The sequence below is a fragment of the Psammomys obesus genome, unplaced genomic scaffold, assembly GCF_907164565.1.
Source record: "Psammomys obesus unplaced genomic scaffold, mPsaObe1.curated_primary_1811, whole genome shotgun sequence".
Lineage (NCBI taxonomy): Eukaryota > Metazoa > Chordata > Mammalia > Rodentia > Muridae > Psammomys > Psammomys obesus.
In genome coordinates, this window is record NW_026590061.1 from 5,145,403 (window position 1) to 5,168,478 (window position 23,076).

Sequence of the window (23,076 nt, forward strand, 5' to 3'; positions counted from 1 at the left end):
CTTCCTTCCTTCCTTCCTTCCTTCCTTCCTTCCTTCCTTCCTTCCTTTGCTTTTGTCAGTTATTTTTTCACAGCAATATTCATTATTTCTTCTAATAATCCATTTTCCAGATGAAGGATGAAGATAAAATATGTTTAATTGCCCCCAAACCTCAGAACCAATAACAGACGGAACCAGAATTTGAATCCATATAACATGACTGAATGTCATAGCTCTCACTATACTTAGCTATCCAGTATCTCGCTGTATGCATATTTAGCAATAAATCTCAGCAGAGTTAAAACAACCTAACCAATAAGACTAGTAGGGGATTAAGCTAATAGGATTTCAGGTCCCCAAAATGATCTACTCTTCCTATACCTTTTCTCTCCATCCTTCTAGTCCCCACGTCCCCTCAGCATCCTTCCTCACCTCCACTCATTAAGAGGTACCGACTTAGTCAGACTTACATCCAGATGCAAGCCTCACATGACAGTTCTTCTCCTGTATTAGTTCTGTTCAATCTGCAATGGCCTCCTGCTTCTCTCTATGCCTACTTCCTGAAATGGGTCACATCATGTTCAAGGGGCTCAGCCCTACCTCAGCCCATGTGATCCATCATGAGCCCTTAACCGAGGGTGCGTAATAAAACCATCCTGTGCTTCAAAATTATCATTGATAAAGATGCTTAGCTCCTTGATGCTCTAACTTCAGCCAAATTGCCCAAGCCCTAGCAAGTCACCTGACCTAGCAAGTTAGTACCGAAAGCCATGAGGGAGTGATCAGCTGCCTAGAGTGCTGGCCTTCTAAAGGGAATCTAATTTTAAAAGAGGTAACACTAAGTCAAAGACATAAAGAACTAATGAAACATTGTTGGCACTGTGCTGGAAGAGGAAGCCACCTTCCCAAGGGTCTCCAAATGTTACATGAGGACTCACTCTTCATCCCTGTTATGGATATAGAGGTGTACAAAAGACCAAGTCCAGACAAAGCAATATACACTTGAGTTTCACTTGTCTTTAATTTATCTTATTTTTCTATTATCTATTTCCATTTTTAAAGCCAGATGCAAATGCTTTTAAGCTAATTGAGGGTTCACAGTACAAGCAGTTTGGGGTTTAACTATGTATCATCCATTCTCACTACTTTCTTATGAAATTCTACCCCTACCCACAAGATTTTTACCAGTCTACAAAGGCTGAATTGTGGCTAATATCTTTTTACTCCATTTATAACATGGGAAGTATGGGAAAATGTCACCTACAGCTACAGATGACAATTTTTATGGTTTATTAAATCACTGTTTCAATCCAGTTGAATCACCACATGAAAAAGCTGAATTGCCATATGACCTAAATAGATAGGTCAGCAGCTAAGAGCCCTTGCTGCCCTCCCAGAGAAGCTGAGTTGAGGTCCCAGCGCCCACATGTGGTGGCTCACAATGGCTTTAATCCAGTTCCAGGGGATCCAATGCCCTCTTCTCCTATCAACAGCCACCTTTATGCACATCGTGCAAATACATACACATATAATTTTTAAATAAAAACTAACCTGAAATAACAGTTTTAACATTAATTATTATTTTACTTCATGGTACAGGGAATTAAATCTAGGGTCTTGCAAATGCTAGACAAGTTCTCCATCACTGAGCTATGTCCCCAGCCTTCAACACTAAATATTAAAATCCGTTCTTGGAGTTTCACTCAGTGGTAAAGCACTTGCCTAGCACATGTGAGACCCTTGGTTCAATCCTCAGCATGGCAAAAAATAAAAACTAAAAATAAAAACCATATGGTCGCACTATCTCCAGAAAAACATCGACAAATTCTGTATGCATTTGTGGTTGGGGGGGAAACTCCATAAAGGAATGGAATGGAAACTGATAATGGTTATTTACAAAAACCTACAGTCGACATCATACTTAAGGGTTGCATTAGACAGCTAGAACCCCCATAATAAAATACCACACAAGGTGACTGCAATGGAAGGTGTTAATCTCTTCAGGACTCTAAGGTGCAAAGTCAAAGTTGTGATAGAGCTGGTTTCACTCTTCAACTTCTCTCCTTTGCTTGTAAGTGGTTATCTTCTCCCTCTGCCTTCGCCTGTGTTTTCTCTGTGCTCAAATACATCTGAGACCTAGTTTCTCATCTATTAATGTCTCTCATGCTGGATTAAGGCCCAACCTTATGACCCAGTTTTACTTTAACTGCCTCTGTAAAGGCTTTCTCTCCAAATAGCCACATCCTGAGATGCTGAGGGTCATAATTTTAATACAGAAATTTGGGTTGGGGGCACATCTCATGCATAGCAGCATGTAAAGATAATACTGACCCCAAAGATAAGAATATGCAAACATTTTTGGTGTCAGCATTTCAATAGTGTAGCCAGGACTCTAGTAATCTCTGAAAGGTAAAGAATAAAAAACAAGCAGATGAAAAGAGGAGTCATAAAACTCCCCTTTTTATTCATGGACAATATGGTGAACTGTATGGAAAACCCAATAGAAGAAATGAAGCAGCTGCTAAAAGAGTAAATAAGTTATCAAACTTTAAAAGATGAAGTTACAAACCTCAAAAGAATTTCTCTATACTGCTGATGACCAGCTGAATATGAAATTTTTAAATGACTTTTACAATAGTATAAAAACATGAAGCGCTTCAGTACACATCTCATCGATATATTTGAGATTTATACAATGAAAATAAAATATTGCTGAGAGGACTTACTGTAGACCTAAATAAATAGCTACATATGCCTTTGTCACTGACTCAATATCATCAGCTTGTCAAATCTCTACCAACTGATCTATCCTGGCTAAATCCTAGGTAAGAGCTTCTATGAAGAAATTGATGAATAGTCCTAACAAATATCCAACTGGAAAAGGAAGAGCAAAGCTGAGCATAATTTCTTGAAAGAAGGCAGAATGATCTTTGTTGACTAAAGATATTCAAATAGAGTCATGAACCAATATAAATGTATTTCTACCCATGTGCAAACACAAGTTCTGGGAAAGACACAAAGACAGTTTAATGAAAAAAAAAAAGAGCCTTTTCTACAAATGACACTGCATCCAACAAATAGCCTGTTAAAACACTTTAACCCTGCCTCACAGCATATCAAAAAAAGAAACAAACTCTGTGAGCTGGAGAGATGAAAGAGCAGTTGAGAGCAGTTGCTGCTCTCAGAGAGGAGCTGGGTTTGGTTCCCAGCACCCACACAAAATCATACAACCATCCAGTAACTCCAGTTCCAGAGGGCCTGGTGCCCTTTGGACTCTACAAGCATCATACATGCACATATATACATATATACACATATATACATAAAGGCAAACATCTGTACACAAAAAATAAAAATAATTTTTAAGTGAACCCAAAATACAAACTTAAGATCAACATATATGTAAATATAAGATAAAAATTAATTTTTAAAAATTAATGCTGCCTTAAAAGTGAAAGTTTTCTTGATATTTGATTAGACAAAGATTTCTTAGATACAAAAATGTATACAGATACAGCAATCCTTTTTAAAAGCAACACAGGAGGACTCAGAGAAACGAAACTGTCTGCTCCTCAAATGCTATCTCTTAAACGGGGGGATTCACAATCCAGAAGAAAATTTTGTAAATCCAATAGCCAATAATGAATTTGTGTCTAAGTAACTCACAAACTCAGTAAACTCAGAAGTATGGTTCACTTCTGCAACCCCAGTGCTCAGGACTCTGATGCAGGAGGAGGCCTCCTTGGGCTGGAGGCCAGCGTGGGTGCATTCAAGGACAGCCTGGGACACAAAGTGAGACTCTGTCAAAACAAAACATGGCAAACCTTCACCTCACTAAAGAAGCAAACAGTTAAACTAAAGCATGGGCAGGACTTGAGAAATCAGCTTGGGGCTTCTTCAGAACCTAGAAATACAGTTCACGACACAGCCAGACCATGCCCGTGCACTCACCTAAGAGAGTCAAAGTAAGAGCCGCAAAGAGGGTCCACCGAGCTTTCCCATGCTTCCTGCAACAACATCATGACCAGCCTAGGGAATCAGCCCAAGTGACCAAGGACGGAAGATAGATAAAGACAATATGGTATCTGTAAAACTGAAGTATTATTCAGCCATGAAATTAAGAACACGACACTCACAGGAAAATGGAGAGGACTGGAGATCATCATGGTAAGTGAAATAAGCCAGACCTAGAAAGACAGATTCCAAATTATCTCTCAAATTAATATCAATAGTTTTGCTATGCAGGAGAAGCTATAAGCTAAGGGGGAAAAAGCATAAGGTACAATTGCACTGATGGAAAACACAAACTCATCTATAGTAATAGAAAACACATGAATGGTTGCCTAAAGGAATGAGAATCAGAACTAACCAACAGGTACACAGAAACCTTTGGTGGACATATTCACTGTACTACGGGTGCATATGCTCAATACATAGATTTTACTATGAACCAATTACACCTCAGAAGATCAACCACTAGAATTCCATCAGCCCACCTTCCAAGCTTTCCACTGCTCCGCTCTTCAGCAGGACTCCTGCTCCCTGGCTTACGACCAGTGGCTAAGAACCTTCCCACTCTAAGCTCCACCATGCCGTCTCTGTCTATTGAAAAAGTTCTTCATCTTCAACTTCATCTTTGAAATTCAAGTAAAATGCTGTCCCCTCCAAAAGCTGCTCCCAGCATTCCATTATCAGCATGAGCTGCTCCTGGCTGTAGAATCTCACTTTTTTTTTATTCGGCCTATGTAGTCTGACTTTTAGGTAGCCTGAGTACACTGACGGTGCCCTGACAAAGAGACTGGGGTTTCTGTGGCTTGGTTGGCTGGTTGTTTGGTTTCATGGCTTAACAGAAGTCTTCATTATTGAAGCACTGTGTAACTGTTTCAAGGAGGGATGGCTATGTGGAAGAAAGAGCAGAAAAGAACATATCCCATTCCCTCAGCTCAAGTTTATTTCTGAAAGGCAACTTTACTTGTAATAATCCAGTTGGTACAGATGTGTTAATTGGTGCTCATGTGTTTTCCGCGAAAGGAACTCGTTTTCAACATGTCTCCCTGGAGATAACCTCTTAACCCAAAGGAACAATTCTTGCAATAGACACTTCAGATACTATAGAAGGCTGATGGGAAAATAACATTAAGAAGACAGAAGAGCTTGATGCCCCCATGATCCTAGCTGGCAGCCGCCAAGAAATGATGGCTCCACATCTGAGTCCGCAGATTTTTCCCAAGACGCCCCTGCCATCTCTGAGGAGTAGCTACGAGACTGGAGGCATCTTGTGTGCCAACTCGGCATGCCTGAAAACGAGGAGAGCCTACCACATTATTTTCTTAGCTGCTAGGGAAACTGAGGCACAAAAGAGCCAAGAATTCACAAGAGTTTAAATACAAAAAAAAAAAAAAAGAACAAGAAGAAAAAAATAGAGAAAGTTGCTGAGTATTTTAGCTCCCCTAAACCCTGGATTTTCAGGTCAAATTGCTTCAAGATTCCACTAAACCCTTGAAAAATATTTGACACCCTTCTGAAAATGTCATACTCTAGAACTTGTGATATGGTGCCAGCAATACTACAATTGGAGGACGGAGATTTATTTTTGACAAAGCAGAGAGTCCAGGAACAGTTTCATCAGAGTGTAAGAGCTATAGACTGCCCCCGCTGTAGAAGATACAGAATGGGCTTACCATAATCCCAGTGAGAAGGGCCTCAGAGACCAGGAACGACGTGAGTCAACACTGAGCAGCACTCGCTTCCTGACTACTCAGAGTGTAGTAAGTTGTTCTACTTTTGTTCAGTGGCAAAACCATGAGGGAAATGACAGTGCCTTGGTTCCTCACAGATCTTCAATCACTTCCTCCCCAAATATCTTCCATAGATATAGTATGCAAAAGATCTGAACTCTACATTACATACTTGTATTGTTTCAATGTTTTTAATTAAACATATGTTAACAGTGTACATACTTAAGAGATACAATGTGATATATATGTGAGCCAAGCAGGATAACACAGGGTAATTAGCTTTTCTGTCTTCATTTCTTCATATTTAGAGTCTTTGAATGTCTCCCTTCTGGTTCTTCATGAAATATGGAATATGCCACTGTGAACAGTGGGCAATTGTGCTGCAGAGGGCTAGAGCCTATGCTACCTATCCTACTGCATTTTCCAACATATTGCCCGTCTCCCTGTCTCTCTCTCTCTCTCTCTCTCAGCTAGAGAGCTTAGGTGTAGAAGAGGGCTTGTAAGAAATGTCCCAGAGTTCTAAGAATTACTAGAAGAGGAAGGGTTTTAGACCCTGGAGTTGAATCATCTGATTTACATCCTTCTAAGACACCAGTAACTGCAGCGTGGAGAATATGGGCTTAGCTTCATGTCGAAGCAGAAGCCTTGGTTGTCAGAGCCCTGTACACATGGGCTATGAGTGGACCAAGGCTGATCACAACACCCCGGAAGTCCAAGAAAAGAAGCAATGGTAACTCAGGCTAAGGCAAGAGTGGCAGCAATGAAGGAAAAGTAACAGAGACTGAAGCAGGAGGATGTCAAGTCCTAGGGAAATGAAAAACTAATGTTTCAAAAATAAGAGAAGCATGCTAGAGAGATGACTCAGCACTGGCTTTTCTCCCAGAGGACTCAGGTTCTGTTCCTAGCAGCCACATGGCAGAAATCAGACATCTGCAGCTCCAATTTTAGGGGATCCAGCGCCCTCTTGTGGGCTCCCTGAGCACAAGGCACCCACATGGTGTGCAGACAGACAGACACAGAGGCAGAACACTCATCACATAAAATTAAAATATTTTTAAATAAGAAAGGGAGGAAGAGGATCAAGATGGTATATAAACATACCTCATAAGCTTTGATGCAACATTAGAAATGGGATTCGTATTAACAATGCTTAAATCTTAGTTGGACTAAGTACTTACTAGGTACTAAAAATCATTAACTAATTTTTAACTTGTTCAGTGTAACTGGACCAAGAGAAACCATCACTAAAACTACATTAGAATCCAATATTTTATAAATGATAAAAATCCTACCTAGACTGAATGATCCAGAGAATCGTTAAACTAGTCAAGGGCAGTGGTGGACCTATAAAATGGACTTCAAGTTCTAAGGACGGCCCCTGGTGACGCCATGCCAGCAACAAAGCCAAGGGAGTTACCGTTGCCATTCCTCAGGGCAACAGCGTCACGGCAGCCAGAGCAGCCAGAGCCGTGTCAACTTGTCTGTCTCCTCAGTGCACGTGGAGAGCCAAGCCCGGGAAGGACGCCATTACCTTCACACACCACATTCACTCAGCTTCTGCTGACCATGTCCCTCAAACACGAATCCTGAGCCCTGGAGCAAATGTGCACATCTGCCTTGTCCCCTTGCCTCTTGCAATCATCTCCCAATATTCAGTCTAGTTAGTTTCATTTTTTTTTTTTAAATAGGATCTCACATAACCCAGGATGGCCTCTAATTTATTATGTAGCCAAAGATGGACCTTGAACTCCTGATTCTGTTTCTTCTTTTCAGGTCAGGTACTGTTAAGGCTAGTGTTTTCAGCTCACCTAGAGGTGCCATTTCCTTCCCACCTAAGGAGCCATGTGCTGGCCTCCCTGAAACTTCTCCCCGGCCTCAACCCTCCTCCCTTGCTGGGTCCTCATGAGGTAAAACTCACCTTTTAACAGATGGTCCAATCTTTGCTTCTCTGAGAAAGTTATTCTTTGTCACCAGCAACCCCCAACTGGGTGAGATAGTCTATTATTTTTAAATCAGTTTTAGTTGTTTATAGACATTTTTCAATAATTCTTTGTGCAACTGATATTTAATTGGTAGTTGAAATGTCTGTTACTTCTGCTAGAATGAAGATTAAATGATGATTAAGATTACATCACCTTTGTTTATTTCCAAAGAGACAATTTCTATCAGATGTGTGAAGTCATGGATGACAAACTAGATAAACTAATGCATTTACTCCTTTTGACTCTAGACAAGAGATGCCTCATGTCTCCCGTGAATCCTGTGTTACAGAAATGTTTTATAGGCGCCAGAAAGATGACTTAGTGAATAGAGGTGCTTGCTATGCAGGACTGGCAACCTGAGCTTACCCATGCGAAATGGTAATCCCAGCTGTAATCCCAGACTACTACAGTGACATGGAAACAGGGACAGAAGAACTTCCAGAAGCTCACAGGCCACCTATCCTGGAGTACACACCCGAAACAAGAGACCCTGCCTCAAGCAAGCTAGGAAAGGGGCTGAAGAGATGGCAACTCACAATATTGCTGTTACTAGGGATCCCGCCTAGGCATCGATGGTGGCTGGGGCCAGGCTTTATCCTGGCCAGCATCCGGCACGTAGCAGGCTCGCAATTAATACTTGTTAAATCAGTAAGTGATGGAACCAAGTAAGTAAAGGAGAGCTCAGAGATGAGCTTGAGAGCCTGGGTAAGAGGCTAGACAGATGGCCTGGGGGTTAAGAGCACTGGCTACTCTTCCAGAAGATTCTTAGCATCTACATGACAGTTCCCAATGCCATGTAATTCCAATTCCAGGGGATCCTGGCTTCTGAGGGCAAAGCACACGCATGCTACACAGACATACCTGCAGGCAAAACACCCATGCACATAACAGAAAAACAAATGAATGTTTAAAATAGTATGAATGACTCCTGGTGTACAACTTGTAATTTACCAAAACCCTTGTCAAACAGGCTTTTATGGTCCCCAGCATTCATCTCTGTGCACAGATGAGAACTCACACTTCCTCAAAAGGTCTTTAGGAGGAGGAGAAGTGTTGATTAGACTAGACTGAGTTTGCTCGTTCTCGTTTGATTTGAGGTCGTTGGAATCACCAACGACCAGAGCTTCCAGCCTCCACAGAGGCCTCACTGGGACTCAGTCAGCAAAGCCTTGCTTCCTCATTTCACGAACAGATTGGAGATGGTGCAGGAGAGTCCACTGGGAACTTGAGTTGAAGACCGTAGTGTGGAGGTTTAGGGAAGGGCAGAAGGAGGCGAGGAAAGTTCTTTCCGGGTGGAGAGCTCTCGGTCATGGGACCCATGCTCTGAGAGCCTCAGTTACTGCCTCTTCGTCACTGTTTCCCAGTGAACTTCTCAGAGTAAGGACTCTGAATCGTATGCACCAGAAAACAACTGATGAATCACAAATGTGTAGTTCATACCTACATACCTATAAATGTGCCCTTCAAGATTTATTTCATGTGTGTGGTGTGTGTGTGTGTGTGTATGTGTGCAAGTGTGTGAATATCCAAAGAGGCCAGAAGGAAGCACTGGCGTTCCTAGAACCGGAGTTACAATGGTTTGTGAGCCATTCAGCATGGATGCTAGCATCTGAAATCTTCTCCTCATGCACAGAGCAGCAAGCCCTCTAAACCACTGAGCCATCTTCCCAGCCCCTAAATATACTTTTTTCAACAAGCATCCTTACTTATTTTATGCATCTGAAAGTCTGATCACAGCTGACTTAAAATTGGGATAATTACCATATCAACATGGTAGCGCCACACATTAAAAAGCATAAAAGAGGAAACTGATGTAAACATCCCCAGCCCAGGGCCAATGTGGTTAAGAAAACAAAATTAGTGGACACATGTATCTGCTTGTGATTTCTGTCTCCACACAGCTGAACACAAGCAAGGTAATAGTCCCTAAAATGCTTCCTTTGATTTTTTTTCCTCTCCAGTCATCATGAAATTGCCTATGAGAACAGTAGGAATAAATCTTTAAATATCCGCAAGCTGATTATCTGCAGTGCTAAAGATAACAAACAAGCCTGTCTCACTAATAATCAGTAAGTAATTGGAAACAAAGTTTAAATTTTATCAACTGGAGGTTGTGATTTGGTTTAATTTTATTATGTCACTGGGCACAAGGGACAGCCGGTTCACAGACAGGAGTAAGCCTAAAACCTGTGTGTGAAAAATGCCAGCTCCTGCTTCCGGGACGCTCTTTGGGAACTTACTAAGGTAACATGGAGAAAGTCCCCAATCCACACCATAGAAACTCCAGAATGAGAGCTCTTTTCCCTCAGGTCCAGATCCTACACATCTGTACTGGGATATAAGGAGTGAGCAAGGCTCTGGGGTTTCTACTGTTGTACTTTGTAAAAACTACCCTAACCTAAAATTCCATTTTGGACTACGAGTGTATTTTAGGTGTTTTTACAATTTATTTGCCCTCTCCTTAGAAACTGGCACCAGCCCAGCAGAGGACTCTCTACTGCTACGTTTTCCCAGCTCCAGTTCTGGCCTTTGCAGTCCCCCTGATCTCCTCATTCTGCTCTCGTGATCCTTTCAATGTTTCCTGGAGTTCTCCTTTTGCTCACAAAGGCCAGGTCTTGCAATGTCATGTTTAATCTAATTCATCTCTGCATAGTCCAAAGAATCACAGGTCATGCCAAAGCCAGTTACTACGGATAGTCTTACAAAAGTAGTATTATTTTCAAATTAATATTCTAAACTATTTAATTAGCACTCTATTCCCTCCCTGTCTTATTGCAAAACAGTGATTTAAGGTAACCACCATCCTCAGCTGAGACAGCCTCGGAAGCTGCTACCTTCCATGTTACTATGACCAATGCCTGACAGAGAATAGCCTGCAGGAGGGAGAATTCATTTGGATTCACGATTTGAGGGTATGGCTCATCACAGTGAGGAAGGCATGGCCAGGAGTGGGGGACAGGAGCGTGGGGCGCCAGGAGCACAGGGGACAGGAGCGTGGCGAGCCTTGCTGACATGTCTATGGATCAAGCAGCATAGAAAGATGAATGCTGCTGCTCAGCCGCCTCCTTTTTCCCTTTCCTTCAGTCTAGGACCCACCTCTGTGATGCTGCCACCTACACTGAGGGGACGTTTCTCCCTTGTTAACTCTCCAGAGACACCGTCCTGTCACCCACGTGTGGTCACTGGCACCAGTGGGCACCAGTGGTCTTTCTTAACACAATCAGTCCACAGTAAACATTAGCCAGCATGGTCCCCAAGTAGCACAGCTGTGCTGGACCCCAGATCTTCCCGTGGCCTCTTCCTCTTGAGGAGGTGGTCATCTCTTCAAACATGTGCCCTGATTGGCTCTTTTTATGCAGATGCCAAGCTTACCTTCAGCTGAATCATCTGAAGCTATTCACCAGTCACCAGAAGAGAGCCCTGGGTTCCAAGGGATTTCCAGAAAGTTAACCTCAAACTCTTTTTTTTTTTTAAATAATAAATAATGTCACAGGAAACTTTCTTAAAAGATGATTGTCCTGTTTCTTGAAAGTCTAGATTTCATCCTTAAATCAAGCTAGGATTTGAAGAGCTTAAGTTAGCTTGCGACTACATTTTGAGATAAGAAGCCATTTTGTGCACACCTGTGACGGGGGGGGGGGGGGGGCTGAACTCAGGTACCAGGAAGAATCGCAGAATGTACACTTGGCAGAAAAAACAGCTTCCAGGAAATATCACAGAATACTTGGTAGAAAATAGAGATAATTCCCCTGGCAATAACCAATCAGAAATCAGGTGGATTTTCCTCAATGTTTCATATGTAGTTTAGAAGAATAGGCATTGTAAGTTAGGCTTCAGCTAAAAGGTCACTTCGCCCCTATGATATTTACCCAATCCTGTAATGCCAAGGCATAGAACACCCCCCCCCCAGCTTGCTGTTTTTCCCTTTAAAAACCCTGTTCACCCAGGGCTCGGGGTCCCACTTCTTTACTGCTGTGTCAGTGACACTTGGATCCCATGTTCAAACACATATACAATAAACCCTCATGTATTTACAAGCAGAGTCAATTCCTGATAGTCTTTGGGGGTCTCAGATTCAGTGGTTTCCCACCTGGGTGCTGTGGGCTCAAGAGATGGTCCAGCAGTAAACAGCATTGGCTGCTCTTGCAGAGGGCCCAAGTTCAATTCCCAGCACCCACATGTTAGCTCACAACCTTGTGTGACCAGTTCCAGAGAATCTGATGCCTTCTTCGGCCCCTTCTCCAGGCCACCAGGCATACACACAGCACACACTCGCACCCACACACACAAACATATATACACAGTGTGTATATATAATGTGCATATATACATATGTATATATCGATACATGCAGATAAAACACTCATAAAATATAAATACTTATGTTTAAAGTTACTTATACACACAGCCCTATTTCCTGTGTGTATAAGAGAAGAAAACCAGCCCTAATTCACAGAAGAAAGAATCAGATGCTCTCGTCAATTGTTTTATTACAATCATTTATCTGTTGGGGCTGTGGCGCCTGCCACACATGTGTATGGAAATCAGAGGACAGTTTGAGGAAAGCGGTTCAGTCCTTCCTCCCCGTGGTCCCAGTTACTCAGCTCGGCAGTCTCGGCAGCAGGTGCCTTTACCCACTGAGCGGCTTCGCTGTGTGCACGCTAAGACAAAACTGTGCCCTCCAAGAGCATTCCTGGGAGAATCCCCTATTTACCATAAGTGGGCATGAATGTGATCAAAATCAGATGCATTCTGGGAAAGGCCACGCGAGGTAGGAGAATCGAATTATCGTCTAAGCTATCAATCAAAGTAGAGAAGCACAGCTATGCCACTTACTCGCCAGCCCTACCTTCTTTCAGACCCCATTAAGGGAGACCCCGAAGATGCAGCCTGGGGTCCTTGATGCTCTCATTCACGAGGCCTGCTTTCTGTCCTGACCATATGTCCTTCTGTAGTCTGCACTGCTGCTTTTCTCCAAATAAAATCACCACGCTACTTTTGCAAGTCTGTGTGAGCCCCCCTCACTTTTTTCCAATGCTTTGGGTAGGAAGCCAAGAACCTGGAAATGGGTGCAGATCCCAACCCTCAGTTACACAGTGATGACAATGTCACTGTGGAAATACACTTCCGCCTTCCATCTGGCCCTGGCCCACCTTGCCTTCCATCAGGTCCCTTGATTGAAACAGATTACGCAGACTAATAAAGAACCTACTGACTATATTTTGTGAGCCAATTACTAATAAACTGATTTCTATCTGTGATTAAGACTGTATTTTAATGAACTATATTGACATCATAACTTTTGATATAGTTGTAAAACAAAGGGGAGTCTGAAATTCCTTTTCATCAACATGGTATATCATCTGACTGCTTCCCCATGCCTCCTTCTCTTTATGGAGGTACAGGATCCTTTGTGGTCCAGCAGGCAGATGAGAGGAGAAGGCAGGAAAGAGCTAGATCGGAAAGGCACATGGGTAGATCAGAATGGTGGATGCTAGACAGTCAGGACAAGGTCAGATCAAAGAAGTTCAACAGAGGTGGGTGGGGCTGGCATGCACACAGAAACGGTATGTTTAATCACCGAGGATGCAGAAAGGCAGCGTCCCATGCCATCACCGGGGATGTTGGCTCTCTAGCTTGGCCGGATACTGCAATCACGTGGGAACCGAGTAATGACCGGAGAAGGTGCAAGAGATGGTCCAAGCTTTTTACCAGGTTTCCCTGATCATCCTGCTAGCCATCAGAGTTTGAAAACCAGTGACCTGTGGCACCGGCCTCTAGGTTCAAAGGGTGACTCCGAAATATTTACGCGGATTGTGTAGTGGAGAGAGGGTTGCAGAAGGGAGAAACTGTAGCCCTCTAAAATGGTCTGTTTGGGATGTTCCCGTTTCACAAAATAAGCTGTAGGCCAGGTGGTGACCTCCCAAACAAGCCCTCAAGTGTGCGGACCGAAAGGAAGTTCACAGCTCCGTGCAGTGCCTTCACTGTTTGTTCGTGGCCGGCTTCCTACACACAGAGCCAAGGACCACTGACCAGGCAGGCAAGCTGATCCCTCTGGCAGGTACCGGTCTGTGCTCCACACTCTGCTGTGGAAGGTGTTGCTCCTCCTCCCCAGGGTCCAGCCCGGTCAGGCTGAGGGGGTGAGAGGTGCAGAGTCATCATTCAGACACTGGGAGTCGGGTGAATGGAAGCCGAGGGTGAGTGCATGCAGACTCATTTATTCCGGAAGAGAGAGCAGGTGATACAGTTTGGGGCAACCAATCAGGTTCCTTCACACCATCTCCGAGCCTGCTATTGGTTGTTCGTCTCTTGGCAGACTCTCCAATGTAAGGTCATCAGGTCTAGGCACTTTCTGTCCACCCAACTGCTTCCATAGCCTCGTCAGTGGAAGCTGCCCCAGGCCTAAGGGCCGATTATCAGGAATGACCACAGGAAGGAAGCTACTGAGCATCTGTTTCCCACACATCCCCTCACCCTGCCTCAAGGCTATGGCTTTGCTAGGCTCCTGGTTGCTGATAGAATTTGTTGGTGCGTGGCATTCCTATCAGGAGTCCTACCAGGAAAGCTGCTTGCACGGTGATCGGGAGACTTCCACGGTCTTATGCCATCTTACTGTACAGCTCTGTAGACTGCACCAGGCACCTTCTGACGCGGAAGCAGCGCCAGAGAGCAGCTGCAGTGGCACAGGAAGGATGTGATTGAAGATTAGGTTTGGTATTGTACCCCATGAACTACAAATGTCTCTCTAGACAAACTGGACAGAGGAGCATTGGGCCCATAAATGACATGGTCACTGAGTCTAGCAGCCAGACTTTGCTTCAATTGCAGTGATGTAAGTTTCTGTAATCCCAATACTAGAAAGGCAGAGACAAGCAGATCCCGAGGTTCACTGGTCAAACGGCCTCACTTCCTTGATAAGTTCCATTCCAGTGAGATCCTCTTCTTAAAAAGAAAGATAGTGAAGACTTGGCACCCAAGGTTGTCTTCTGACCCCCATCATTCCTGTGCACACACGAACATGTACGCCCACACACACACATGCACATTCAGGAGAAAACTTTGGCATCTTTCTTAGTTCAACTGGCCTTTGAACTGATCATCTCAGAAGCATTTATCGAATGTTTGGTACAAGTGTTCAAACCTGTTTGAATACCTGTGCAATCCCTGGATGTCCCAAGATGAAAAAAAAAATATGTCTGTACCCCCAGAAGCTTACACAGGAAGAGGAAAAAGTCGGGTGTGATTAAAAAATAGACCCATCTATCTTTCCCAAACACCCCAGAGCTGCCTCGGGAACCCCTTGATATTGCGATGTTCTTTTATGAGTCTTTTTTTTTTTCAAATCTATTTTTACCACCTGCTTGTCTTCTTCTTTCCCAGTCAAAGTTAATTGCTTTGCAGTCGCTTTCCAAAGTATACCCAAAAGCATTTTACTGCAATGATCAAACTTCCTAAGCACAGTGGCATTTTTTTTTTCTTCTTCTTAAAATGCTGGGTACCTCTAGTTCTAGGCACTTGAAAATCCAATGAAGTCAAAACCTTCCCTGGGGAATTAAAATAATACATGGCTGGCACCACACCTAGGTTAAGCCAAAAGCCTAAAGACAGGCAGAGTGGCGGCATTCTCTGTTACAAAGAGACATGATATCGAAAGGAAAGGAGGTAGGCTTTGAAGGAAACAGAATGAATTTAAACTTGAAACTTTCTCACTATGTGACATTAGGAAGGTTACCAACGCCTCTGAAATCTGCTGTTCTTTTTCTTTTCTTTCCTGTTTCATCACTGGGAGCTGAACCTAGGCAAGCTCTGCTCCAAATGATCCACAACCCTAATTTTCTGCTGTCAGAGTATGTACATTAAAATGTCCCGTGGAGGTTCCTAGGTGAATGCCGGTGGCTGGAGGAGTCTACCGTCAGTCATACCAAAGAGAGAAGTGACTTTTCAAGGTGTGGGAGATGAGGATGGTGAAGACGAAATCAGCGTTACCAAAAAAAAAAGCTGGTGGACCCTGTGGCTGGAGCAGGGGATCCTGGGAGGCGCTTCAAAGGCAAACGCTCTTTAGAGAGTGAGGAAGAGGAGGAGGGAAGGAGAAGGAGAAAGACAAGGAGGAGGAGAGGACGTAGGAGGTCAGGAGGCAGAACTCTCCCTAGTAAGGGGGGGGCAGGTGTGAGGACCACACCCTTCAACCTGCAGAAAGAGGTGGACAAAGGCTGCTCTGATGCTGACGGCAACTACTTCCTGAACCAAGACACACAGATCCCAGGCAGCTGGCTGGACATGGCCTGGGCAAAGATCAAGATCCGCCCCCCCGATAAGCACCAGGTTTCTGACTCTGGGGAGGAAGCAGCCTGGCTCAGACTCCAATGAGTGCCCAAGCCTTCCTGGAGGGGCATTTGGAGCTGTTGTTGCCAAGAGAGACAGTAGCTGGGCACTTAGGCGGCTGGTGGCCCAAGGAGGACAGCAAGGAACTGGACGGCCCAGTTCTCCCCAGTGCCTAGACTGCCTTCCTGGGTCGGCTGATCAAATGGTGGCTCAAGGTAACCTTGGTGTGTAACAGAAAACAAGGGGACCGTTGGCTCTGTGACTGACAGGTTTGGGGTGTCCAACCCAGGGGTCCGATGGTCCCACACCTCCATCCTCCCTGGACATGTTTGCTGAGGAAGTAGCATCAGGGAGCTGGAAACTCCAACCCCTACCCATAGAGAAGAGTCAACAGGAGATGGTCTGGTGGCTGTGATGTGAGAGTGTAAGTGGGAGAGCACGGGGATGCTGAGCTGTGTGCCCAGATGCAGACCTGGGTGAGTGAAGGCTACTTCTGGGATGGAGTTTATTGCCGGAAGCCGGACCCTCCAGGCAGCCAGTTCTGCAATTCCAAACCCGTTGATTGTGCTTATAGTCAGAACCCAGGTCTCTGTAGCTCTTGCCTGACTCACCTGGGTCTTTGAGAGTTTCCTCCCAAGAGACTCAGATACTCTCTGCTATCTGGACCACTTCGGTTTTGTTTCCCATTCCTGGTGGCAGAGGTAGGGCCCATCAGGTGCCCTGTGACTGTCCAACCCCCACATCAGTCTGCCCTCCAGGCTTTCCTGCAGAACTGCTGATGACTGGCTCTTAGGAACTCACCTCCTCTGCCCTGGCAGGCCCTTGCGGCTGGGACATTCAGAAGACTTTGAGGTCCTATCGAGAGTGCACAGGAAGCCTCTTAAACATGGGCTCTCCTCTCTTCCCTAGTCTGATTTTTCTCTCCCTTGTAGTTTTCATGGCTCTGAGGTGAAGTGTAAACTTAGCAGAGCCTCACAACGACCATGCATTACACAGGCTCAGAGAGGGGCAGTGACTTCCTAGTGCCTTGAGGAAACACTCCTGGACTGTTGTGCTTCCGGGAAATGAGTGCAGTGGGGCCTGTGAGAGGCAGACAGAGACCTAACAGTCCTCACCCTGCCAGTGCTGCTGTGTGCCCACCTCACCTGTCCATGAGAGGCACCCTGAGAGCTACAGGGTAGTGAGATCCAGGCTAGGAACTGGGAAAGTAGGGCTCAGCTCTGGCTTGGTTGGGGGTGCTTGATGCAGAGAGCCCCTACTACCCTGACAAAGCCTGTTTACCGCCAGCCTAGATCACAGTTTAAAAGACAGCTGTCTTAGTGTGTCCATAAGACAGCAGGAACATTCCAGTTCGTGGAAGGTGCTGCTCTCAGAGTGAAAAGCGGATGTCCTGGGACGGGTAAAATCCAGTCATGTCCATAGCCCGAATGATTGTTCCCGAGAGTTTGGTGACACCCAGTGCTTCCTGGGGTATGTACCTCCAGGTCCCTCAGATTTGGCCGATCTAACATTGATTTCTTCTCCTCACTCCTTTCTGAGGGTGCTTCACTGATGACAACCTGGAGAGGGCAGAAAATTGATCCACAAAGATACCCACATCTCAAGCCCCAGACCCCGTGAATATGACTTTAGGTGGTAAAGGGGAGAAGGGATTGTACAGAAGTGGTGACATTGACTTTTTTTTAATTTTTTGAGATGGGGTCTCACTAGCCCTGGATGGCCTGGACTCACAGAAATCTGTTCTCCCATGCCTCCCAAATGTTAGGACTAAAGTACGGAAAATTGATACTTTGTTTTGTTGGTTTTTTGAGACAGTGCTTCTCTGTGTTGCCTTGGCTGTTCTGGATGGCTTTATAGACCAGGCTGGCCTCAAACTCCACAAGAGACAGAACCACAGAAGCAAGTGACTGGATGTCATTGGAATTGAAGGTGCCTCTGGAAAAGAGAAGGTATTAGAGGGTAGAGACCAGCTAATATTGACTTAACACACTGTGGAGACGAGGCGTGGGGCAGGGCGGGTTTCATTAATTAAACTCAGAGCCTGTGTTGATTCTGGGCAAGGAAGGAATTGAGAAAAAAAATCTAACTTGGTCTGTTTGGAGCCAGCATGGATTTGTGATAACAATTCAAGCCAGACCTAACTCATTCTCTTTCTTGATAAAATTACTAGAGTGGGAGACAAGAAAAATGCTGAAGACATCTGTGTCTGAATTCCAGCTAGGCACTTGACAGGCTCTCTTTTTACCCTCACAGAAAGCACAGTATTTCCCAAATTGGTATCTGTGAAGAACAGACTTCCACAAGATATTCATAGGTGTGCAAGGAATACACACAAATACACTGGGAAAGGAGTTAAACAAGATGTAAATTTGTCTCAGCATTTTGAAGCATAAAATGTAAGATAAGAGGCGCAGTGGCTCTCCAAGAAGATATCAGAGTGTGCAGTACCTCGCAAACATTTTTAAATGTAGCATCCATTTTTGCTTAGGAATGTGTATTAATATCTTCTAGAAAATTCTGAGAAACGCTTTACAGATAAGAAAGATGTGCTGAGTAAGGTGTGCAGTGGAGCAGACGAGTGCTGACCTGAAGAGACGTCTCCGTGGGACAGCACCGTCCTTAACTCTGCCTTTAGCATCCTCGTTGACTTCTTTGAAGAGCCAGTGGCCTTTTCCAAACTATGTGTACTGCAGAATGAGAAACTGGAGAGACGGCTTAGCAGCTAAGACCTCTTCCTGCTCTTCCAGGGGACCCGAGTTCTGGAATATATGAGGAAGATGGCGGAGCGAGCCAAAGGGAGCATCGCAGGCCCACCCACAGTGGGTTTGGCCCTCCTACATCCATTTTCAATCAAGAAAATGCCCCCAAGGACATAAGGCAATCTGGCGGAGGCAACTCCCAACTCAAGTTTCCTTTTCCCAGGTGGGTCAGCCACCACAATCTCCAATTCATAATTTCAGATTAAACAACAAATTGTTTTTTTTTTTCAACTTTATACTTCGGCTAGAAAAAAATGGTTTCCAATCATAATGTAAATGTTTTAATTTACTTTTATTTTTATGTGTACGTCTGAGTACCTGCATGTATGAATGAATGAATGTATGTGCACCACCTGTGTAGCTGGTGCTCCCGGAGGCCAGAAAAAAAGCATCAGTCCACGGGAACTAGAATTACAGGTGGTTGTGAGCCACACCTTGTGGGCATTGGGAACTGCCCTCTGCAAGGGCAGCAAGTGTCATTAACCACTGAGCCATCTCTTCCATCCCCACACAGTAAGTTTTAAAAGAAATAGAACAGTTAAGCATAAAAGTGAATGAATGGATTGAACTCAATGGGCTGACTACGGCATGGACTTCCACTTTAAAACAACCAAAGAGGCTGGGTTATCTCATTCCTGACACAATGGCAGGAAGCAATGACTGGCAGAGTGCCGTGGTAGTTAGCCCTCTGTGTCTATCACTTTCCCGTGGCTCGTATGTGCAGAGACCTTATTTCCATAAAAGCCCTAATGAGCAGCCATGACTTTCCTCCTGTTTGCAGAGAGAAAGCAGAGCTACAGAGAAGTAAAGAAACCAAGATGGTTGCAGTACATGGCCAAGACTGTCAGAGCAGAGCATACAGAAAGCACGGATCTGAAGCACATTGCAGGAGAAAGGACTGCCAGGGTTCAGGATGCTTGGGTTATGGGCGAACAGATAGCTCATATGCTGGTGTGGGAGCACAAATTGATAGTGCATTTTTAGACAGGAACGTGGCAAGAAGGAGCCTTAAAAATACCCATCCTCCTCTTCAATGCAGTAACTCCACTTCTGGAACTTCCCCTCCAGGGACCGTACGTGTATGTATCACCACAGAGTGATGGGCCACGTCACTGCTCTTAATGAGAAACAAATTGTTTCAGTAAATTATGACTAAAAATACTCAAATGCGGTGCAGTCTGTAAAAATGACACAGTAAATATGTCTGCGCACATGCAAAGACATCCCCAATATTTTCTGAGTAAAACCAAAAGCAAGTTTGTTCTGAGAAAAACGTGTAGGAATACATGCATCTGACTACAAATGGCAGCTCGGCTAAGAAGCGGGTGATGAATCAGCACTCCTTTCTTCCTTTGCAATTTTCTACATGTTCAGATGCTGTGACAGGAGCTCAGAACCTCCAGAGTGAGCAAGTGCCAGCTCTGGGACCAACACAGTGTTCAAAACTCTTAGCTCGACTGTCACTTCCCAAGGGACCTAATCCTCTCCTGGGTCAACTAGACCTAAAAGCAGCGGTCACCTCGGGGTCCACGAGATGGAGCAAGCCACTTGCTGCCAAGCCTGATGCCTGAGATCAATCCCCAGGACCAACCTGGACCTTCATGATGAGAGGGTGAAACTGATTTCCACAAGCCGTCCCCTCGGCCTCATGTGGGCCCAGTGGTACACACGCACATAAATAAACAAACAGGACATATCCATTTCATAAAGATGACATGAAAATTAAACTAAGAGATGACATGAAAACAGTATCTGGACAATGGTGATTACCATATGGAATCAGTAACTCTAGAAATTACTTCTCTGTAGCTATGATAAAAACACCATGAGCATGGAAACATATAGAAAAAAAAAAGAAGACGTCTTCTTGGGCTTTTGCTTACAGAGAGATGAGAATCCATCATGGCAAAGAAGCAGCAGGCATGGCGGCTGGATTAGCAGGCTGAGAGCTCACATCTCAAACTATAACCAGGAGACAGAGAAAGCGACAGACACACGAGGAATGGCAAGAGGCTATGAAACCTCAGTGCTGCTCCCAGTGAAATACCTCTGCCTGCAAAACTGCACTTCCTGGCCCTACCCAATCAGCGCCATCAACTGAGGACCAGTGTTCAACCATGTAGGGCTGTGGAGAACATCCTCATTTAAAACCACCGCAGTATCGATGGCTGCTCTCATGATTCTAAACAAAGTCAGCAAAAACAATTTGTCAACCAAACCCTTTCAGAAAATACCAGCCTCAGCTCTGACAGAAGGCACAGGTATTCTGTGTTTGTGTAGCCATTAAAGTAAGTTTAATTTAAATTTTAAAGGAATCATTACAAATTTTGGAAAGAAAAAACACAGTCCACTTTGCTACCAGGAGCTGGTACAGACGGGTGCGCAGTGACTTCATCTCAGAAAGCACCTGTTTGTTGTGTCTGCGTCTGGTTCTGAGGTATTTTATAGCCATCCAGCTATTATTAGGCAGTTGTTTCCAGGCCAAAAACAGCAAGCTTAAGAGAACATAATAAGGGGTCTAGAACTATGATGGAATTGAAGGGGGAAATACCCTAAACACAGCAATAGCGATAGACAATAAAATGTTACATATATTTATGAAACTGTTTCCTCGGGTCATAAGCAAAGGACTCTAGGGTTAAAAGAACAAATCTCATGAACTTTAAAGAATGCCTGATGCATTCAGTACATGGTGAGGTGAACAGCGGTGAGGTGAGATTTGGTAAGGTCAGCGGATAGATGCTCCAGGGGTAGATATTGAAAGCTGCAGGGCCAGAAACCTCACGGAACTTGCCACGACTGCCTTCTTGTGGGAGAATGTGAACAGTTAGGTGTGGCAGTGTGTACCTATTACACTGCAAGAGTGAGTCAGGCGAGGCCTTACGTGGCCCAGTTCCCTGTGGACTATAGAGGTAAGGAAAATGTTTCAGAAGTATGGAGACATTTCCTCTGCTCCCTGTGCAGAATTGGGGAAGTTGCATTCAACCGTCCCCACAGTTTTGTGATGGAGACAAATTCATCTACGTGAGGATAATGTATGTGTGTGTGTGTGTGAGAGAGAGAGAGAGAGAGAGAGAGATGGGCTGAGTATTAACAGGAAGACTAGAAAATCTTGTTTCAACACTTCAAAGTGATGTTTACAAGTATGTCCTGGGAATGTCAGCTTAAACCTCTCTTACAAATAGTATTATGGTTTTGCTGTTGATTACAAAGCAAATTCTAGGAGGCTAGAGAGATGGCTCAGTGGTTAAGAGCACTGGCTGCTCTTCCAGAGGTCCCAGGTTCAATTCCAAGCATGCACATCTTGTCTTACAACTGTCTGTGACTCCAGCTCCTGGGAACCCAAAGTCGTCACCTCCCGTCCACTGGCACTGCATGCATCAGTGTACATAGATACATGCAGGCAAAACACACATATACAGAAAATAATTTAACGTTTGAAATAATCTGGAAGCCTGATCCACTTCGGTGAGGTTTGGTAAGGTCAGCGGATAGATACACACTTCTGTGTGGAGTAGTAGTATGTTGCTATGGCATAGGCACAGGAATGACTTATGTGTGAGCTGAACATCTACAGGTCAGAGTGTTGCCCAGAACGTTTGAATAAAGTGGGCGTAACATACTGAGGACCACACCAGGCACACATCAGAGAAGAGCGGTTCCGAGGACTCAAGCCAAGTATGAATGTATTCGCTGTCTTAACAAATCAATACAAAGATGAAATACAGCAAAAGGGAGAATCCATCCAACAGATGTCTAGACAGAGTCTCTGAGGCAAGGATGCCAGGGTCCATCCTCACACTGTCTAGGAGAAAGGGGATGGGACAGAAAGATTCCAGTGTTTTTATCCACAGACAAGGACAAAGCTAATGTAAAGGAGGGTGCCTTTGGACCAAATCCACTAAATATGCAATCCAGACATCCCAGCGCTTAAAAGGTAGAGGTGGGAAGATCAAGAGTTCAAAGCCACCCTTGGCTACAGTGAGTTCCAGAGCAGCCCAGGACCATATGAGACTGTCTCAAAAGCCAACCAACAGACACATGTGAGCCACCTGACTTCCCTTTCCGATGACTCTGTATGAGCTGGCTTTCTCCATCTATTTCCTTCAAAGAGACATGATGAAGCCTACTGTAGATATCCTGGTCCCTGTGGGCATAATTTCATATTGTGTATAACAAGTTGACTGATGATTGTTTTGCTTTCTGCCATCCTTACACCACGGAGCCTATTTCCATGCACAGAAGCCATTTTTCATTGTACTTTAATTAGCATCATCTTACTCTATTTATTATTAC

General features: G+C 44.5%; 1 pseudogene; it reads left to right on the forward strand.

The window, feature by feature from the left end:
- The window catches only part of LOC129675646 (CD2 antigen cytoplasmic tail-binding protein 2-like), a 77,458-nt pseudogene extending 59,530 nt beyond the window's left edge, over nucleotides 1-17,928 (forward strand).
- Nucleotides 17,929-23,076: the final 5,148 nt, after the last annotated feature.